This window comes from Arachis ipaensis, chromosome B4 (genome assembly GCF_059453495.1).
Source record: "Arachis ipaensis isolate K30076 ecotype BB chromosome B4, ASM5945349v1, whole genome shotgun sequence".
NCBI classification, from domain to species: Eukaryota; Viridiplantae; Streptophyta; class Magnoliopsida; order Fabales; family Fabaceae; genus Arachis; species Arachis ipaensis.
Window position 1 is genome coordinate 52144765 of NC_142439.1, and position 6000 is coordinate 52150764.

General features: G+C 41.5%; 1 non-coding gene across 1 annotated transcript; it reads left to right on the forward strand.

The window, feature by feature from the left end:
* The first annotated feature begins 2085 nt into the window (after nt 1-2085).
* On the forward strand, nt 2086-2189 carry LOC148567563 (small nucleolar RNA R71). The gene has a single exon (XR_015882779.1). It is a non-coding gene; the product is annotated as a small nucleolar RNA R71 (small nucleolar RNA).
* The last annotated feature ends 3811 nt before the right edge of the window (nt 2190-6000 follow it).

Below are 6000 nucleotides of genomic sequence, written 5' to 3' on the forward strand. Positions count from 1 at the left end.
GTGGACTTATATCCATTGGTTGGATCAATGATCTCCACATGTTCCAAGGAAAGAACTTCATTGATAGTGAAGACCTTGGGTAACTGAGATGGTACACTAGGGAGATTAGGGGGAATATCTGGGAAGTAAGCTGAGACAACTCTATCCCCTGGAGAGAAGTCTTTCGTAGGGATCTTCTTGTTTCTCCACCTCCTTGGTACCTTCTTCTTTGTTTCTTTTGAGGTTGCCTTCCCCTTGGTGACCTCTTTTTCTAAAGGAGTTGTGATGCTGTCTTCACCTGCCTCTAGAGGTTTAGGTTCCTCCAACTTTTCCTTGAGCTGTGGCAATTGCTGTTTTCCTTGTTTATCTATTAAGGGGATCTCAGAATGAACTGGCTGTGCTTCAGTGCTTGTTTCCTCCTTCAGTGTCTCATTATCATTTGTGCTTAGTTCCTTGTCCTCTTGATCTGTTTCTTGTGAGAGTTTGAAAACATTGAAGCTGAGTCGTTCATCATGGATTCTCAATATTAGCTCCCCTTTCTCTACATCGATAAGTGCTCTGGCCGTAGCTAGGAATGGTCTTCCCAATATGATTGGATGAGTGTGACTCTCTTCCATGTCCAGGATGACAAAGTCTGTTGGGAAAAAGTATTTCCCAACCTTTAGCAACACATTTTCCACCACTCCTATTGCTTGCTTTTGAGTTTTGTCAGCCAGTCTGATGATTACATCTGTGGGCATTATCTCATTGATCTGCAGCCTCTTTACCAGGGATAAGGGCAGTAAGTTGATGCTGGCCCCCAAATCGCATAGTGCTCTATCGAACATAGTTTCACCTATGGCACAAGGGATGTGAAAACTCCCTGGGTCTCTTCTTTTTGTAGGCAACTCAGGTTGAATAAGGGCACTACATTCCTTATTCATCACTATAGTCTGGCCTCCTTTGAGTGAGCTTTTCCTGGGAAGAAGTTCATTCATATACTTGATGAATGCAGGCATTTGTTGAATTGCCTTGATGAATGGTATGTTCACATGCAGAGATGCAAACAAGTCTAGGAACCTTGAGTATCTTCTTTTTCCCACAGCACCATTGAGCAGTTGAGGGAAGGGTGCATAGAGCTTCAGCAACTCTTGTTGTGAGATTTCTGGTTCTTGGTGATCTTTATCCTCCTCCTTTGTTGAGTTGTCTTCAGGTTGTTCGAAAAGTGTGTTTTGCTTGTCTTCAGTCTCTTGATCACTTGTAGTGACCATTTTGCAATCTTCCCATCTTACTTTCTTTGCTTCTCCTTTGGGGTTTTTCTCCGTGTCACTTCGGAAGCTATCAGTAGGTTTGGGAATCTTCTCAGCTAAATATCCCACCTGGAATTCCAGCTTCCTAATGGTCTCTCCCTGGTTCTTAATATTGGCTCGCACCTCCTCTTTGAACACCTTATTTTCTTGAATCTCTTGGCATATTCCTTCAAGTAAGGCTTCAATCTTAGAGAGCTTGTCATCAATTGATGAGTGATTCGGAGCAGATGTGCTGTTTTGGTTTTGATAAGCGTGTGGAGAAGTGTTGTTGTGGGGGTGTTGAGATGTCCTCTGTGTGAACTGCTGGAGAGCTGTATTGTTGTTGGAGTTATGACGTCTCTGGTCTTGGTTTTGATTTTGCTCACTTCCCCACCCAAAGTTTGGGTGGTTTCTCCATCCAGGGTTGTAGGTATTGGAGTATGGATCATAGTTTTTCCTTGGTGAATTTCCAATGTAATTGGCTTGCTCCTGACTACCCTCTGCTTCTTCATTCACTCCTTCTTGGGTTGTTGATGAAGTTGAGACTGCTGCTACTTGGTTCCTCTCCATCTTCTTGGTGAGGTCAGCCAGCTGCTGGGTAATGAGCTTGTTTTGGGCCAACAGAGCATCTACATTGTTTAGCTCCATTACTCCTCTTGTGTTCCCTCTTTCGGAAGCATAGAAGTAGTCGTTCTCTGCTACTGTTTCAATAACATCTATGGCTTCCTCAATAGTCTTCTTCTTGTTCAAAGATCCTCCGGATGAATGGTCTACGGCCTTCTTTGACTCATAAGAGAGCCCTTTATAGAAAATGTGCAGCTGCACCCATTCGTTGAACATGTCAGGTGGACACCTCCTTGTTAAGTCCTTGAACCTCTCCCATGCTTCATATAGAGTCTCACCATCTTGTTGCCTGAAAGTTTGGACCTCAGCTCTCAGCCTATTGATTCGTTGAGGAGGGTAAAATCTTGCTAAGAATTTGTTCACCACGTCTTCCCAAGTTGTCAAGCTTTCCCTTTGGAAAGATTCCAGCCACTTGGCTGCTTTGTCCCTAAGTGAGAATGGAAACAAGAGCAGTTTATAGGTGTCAGGATGAATACCATTAGACTTCACTGTGTCACATATCCTCAGGAAGGTGGTTAGATGTTGATTGGGGTCTTCTTGAACACCTCCTCCAAACGAACAGTTGTTCTGAACAAGGGTGATGAGCTGTGGTTTAAGTTCAAAGTTGTTGGAATGGATTGTTGGCTTTTGGATGCTACTTCCACAATTGCCTGGGTTTGGATTGATGTAAGAGCCTAAAACTCTTCTATCCTCCCCAGCATGATTTGCTCTACCTCCTCCCCCATGGTTGTGATCTTCTTCTTCATGATGGTTTTCCATGTTGTCTTCCATGTTTGGTTCAAAGAATTCTTCTTCTTCCTCAGCACCAACCACTTTTTTTCCTCTTGCCTCCCTCCTTAATCTAAGGAAGGTCCTCTCAGGTTCAGAATCGAAGGAAGTTGAAGCCTCGCTTCTTCTCCCTGTCATACAACCATCAAGTGCAAGCAAGAAAAGATAGGTGCAGAAAGTATTTGTGTTAGATTTACTGTTAGTTGTGGGTGATGCAATATATCAAACAGTTAGCGGGTTAGCAAACAGAATTGAAAATAACAAAGAAAAACAAAAGAGTAGAGGGGGAAGGGAAGAAGTTTAACTAAAACAGAAAGTAAATCACTCAAACAGAAAATGAAATTCACAAAATAAAAATGCTCAATCTAGTGATCTTCCAATTTAATCATTGTTGATGAACAATCAATCCCCGGCAACGGCGCCATAAACTTGATGCACGAAAAACTTGTCTCGCAACAAATCTCCCTTCGGCAAGTGTACCGAATTTGTCGTCAAGTAAAAACTCACAATAGAGTGAGGTCGAATCCCACAGGGATTGATTGATCAAGCAACTTTAATTAGAAGAATGTTCTAGTTGAGCGAATCCAGAAATTGGGTTGAGAGTTGCAGAAAATAAAATAGCGGGAATGTAAATAACAGAAAAGTAAATGCTAGAATTAAAGGACTGGAAGTAAATGACTGAAAATAAATTGCAGAATTGTAAATGGGAATTGGGGATTTGCTCATAAAAGTAAATGGCAGAAATTAAAGAGAATGGATAAGATCAGAGATAGGGAGTTCATTGGGCTTAGGAGATGTTGTAATTCTCCGGATCAAGTTCATTTTCATCTCTTCCTCAATCAATGCACTCATTAATCTCCTTGGCAATCTTAATTGATTGAATTACAATTTCTTACAATTCAATCTCTCAAGTCTTGATCAATAGCCAATTCCTTGGTCAATTGCTCATGAGAAGAGATGAAGTATGGTCACTGATTATACCACATGCATTTCCCAAATCAAGTATTGAGAGGGTTATAGTCACATACCCATCCAAACCCAATTTGGCCCAGCATGAGAAAGCATTTCTAGCTTGATCTCTTCATTCCTCTTTCAAGGTTCAAAAGAGATCCAAGTTTGAATAGCTTCTTTTCCAAGATAACTACTCAATTGGATGAAGATCGAAAGCTTTCAAGTAAAATCAAGAGAAAAGATAGAAGAAGAATAATGAAAATTAGTATTGATCCATCAAATTACAACAGAGCTCCCTAACCCAATGAAAGGGGTTTAGTTGTTCATAGCTCTTGAAAATGAAAACAAAGATGCAGAATACATCATAAAACTAGAAAATGCACAGAAAGTAAAATACAGAGAGTAGTTCTCTTTTTCCAACCTCCAGAACTCCTTTAACAATTCAAAGCTTCTCCTATATATACTACTTCTCTCAGCTTCTAGTTGGCTCTTCAAGTCTTGGGCCTTTGGATCTTGAGCTTGAAGCAGTTCTCTTCTTCATTTGGGCTTGGCTTTACTTGCAGAGGGAAAATGTGAAGTGGGCAGAGACTTTAGCTCAGGACGTTAGGGGTTTTAACGTTTAGTGAAAATATGAGTTCGAGAACGTTAGTGACAATCAACTTTCTCACTAACGTTACCAAGTAAAAGCCACGTTAACTTCAACGTTAGTGGCATAAACGTTGCCACTAACGTTGCTTCTAAGTCCATCGCACACGTTATTGAGACTTAACATTTCCAATAACTTTGAAAAGCCCCCTTTGTTCCCACGTTAGAGCCCACGTTAACTTGGTTAACGTGGCTCTTTAACGTGGGCTTGCCATCCTTCGAGAACGCTAGTGACACTCAACATTGTCACTAACGTTCCAAGGTTCCCCTATGCCTCACGTTAGAGTCCACGTTAACTAGGTTAACATGGCTTCTAATTTGGCCATGCTTAGCCATCCCCAACATTAGTGACAATGTTGAGTGTCACTAACGTTGGCCATTCTTTCACTCATCAACGTTAGCGTGGAAGCTAACGTGGCTCCTTGGGGGGTTGTGTGGTTACTTCCAACGTTAGTGACAATGTTGGGTGTAACTAACGTTGTCGACCACTCTTGCTTCTGACGTTAGCTCCCACGTTAACCAAGTTAACGTGGGAGTTAACGTGGTATGTTTCTCCTTAGGCCAACGTTAGTGACAATGTTGAATGTCACTAACGTTGGCGTTTCTCCCCCTTTCCAACGTTAGAGGCCACGTTAACTAAGTTAACGTGGACTCTAACGTGGCCACTTATGAGCATCTGCCAACGTTAGTGACAATGTTAAGTGTCACTAACGTTGGCTCAACTTCCCTTCTCCACGTTAGAGTTCACGTTAACTTAGTTGACGTGACTCTTAACGTGGTCAATGATGGCTTCGAGAGCATTATTGGCAATCACTTTTCTCATTAACTTTGTCACTAAACTTATGCAAAATCCTCATGAAATAATGTAAAATGCACAATGTATGCTTGAATCAAGGTGTAAGTGAATATCTACCCAAAACTAGCTTATTTCCTAAGGAAATGCATGAAACTAACCTAAAAACAGTAAAGAACAGGTCAGTGAAACTGGCCAAGATGCCCTGGCATCAATGTTTTTATTAGTTTTTATGTTAAATTCACATTTCTGGACTTTACTATGAGTTTGTGTGTTTTTTTGTGATTTCAGATATTTTCTGGCTGAAATTGAGGGACTTGAGCAAAAATCAGATTCAGAGGTTGAAGAAGGACTGCTGATGCTGTTGGATTCTGACCTCCCTGCACTCAAAGTGGATTTTCTGGAGGTACAGAACTCAAAATGGCGCGCTTTCAATTGCGTTGGAAAGTAGACATCCAGGGCTTTCCAGCAATATATAATAGTCTATACTTTGGCCGAGTTTAGACGACGTAAAAGGGCGTTGAACGCCAGTTCTACACTGCAGTCTGGAGTTAAACGCCAGAAACATGTCACGAACCAGAGTTGAATGCCAAAAACACGTTACAAGTTGGCGTTCAACTCCAGAAGAAGCCTTTGCACGTGTAAACTTCAAGCTCAGCCCAAGCACACACCAAGTGGGCCCCGGAAGTGGATTTATGCATAAATTACTTACTTCTGTAAACCCTAGTAGCTAGTTTAGTATAAATAGAACTTTTTACGGATCTTCGGATCACTTTTGATCAGCTTTATGCTATCTTAGACTTTCATGGGGGCTGGCCATTCGGCCATGCGTGGACCTTTCACTTATGTATTTTCAACGGTAGAGTTTCTACACTCCATAGATTAAGGTGTGGAGCTCTGCTGTTCCTCACGAATTAATGCAAAGTACTACTGTTTCTCTATTCAACTCAACTTATTCCGCTTCTAAGATAT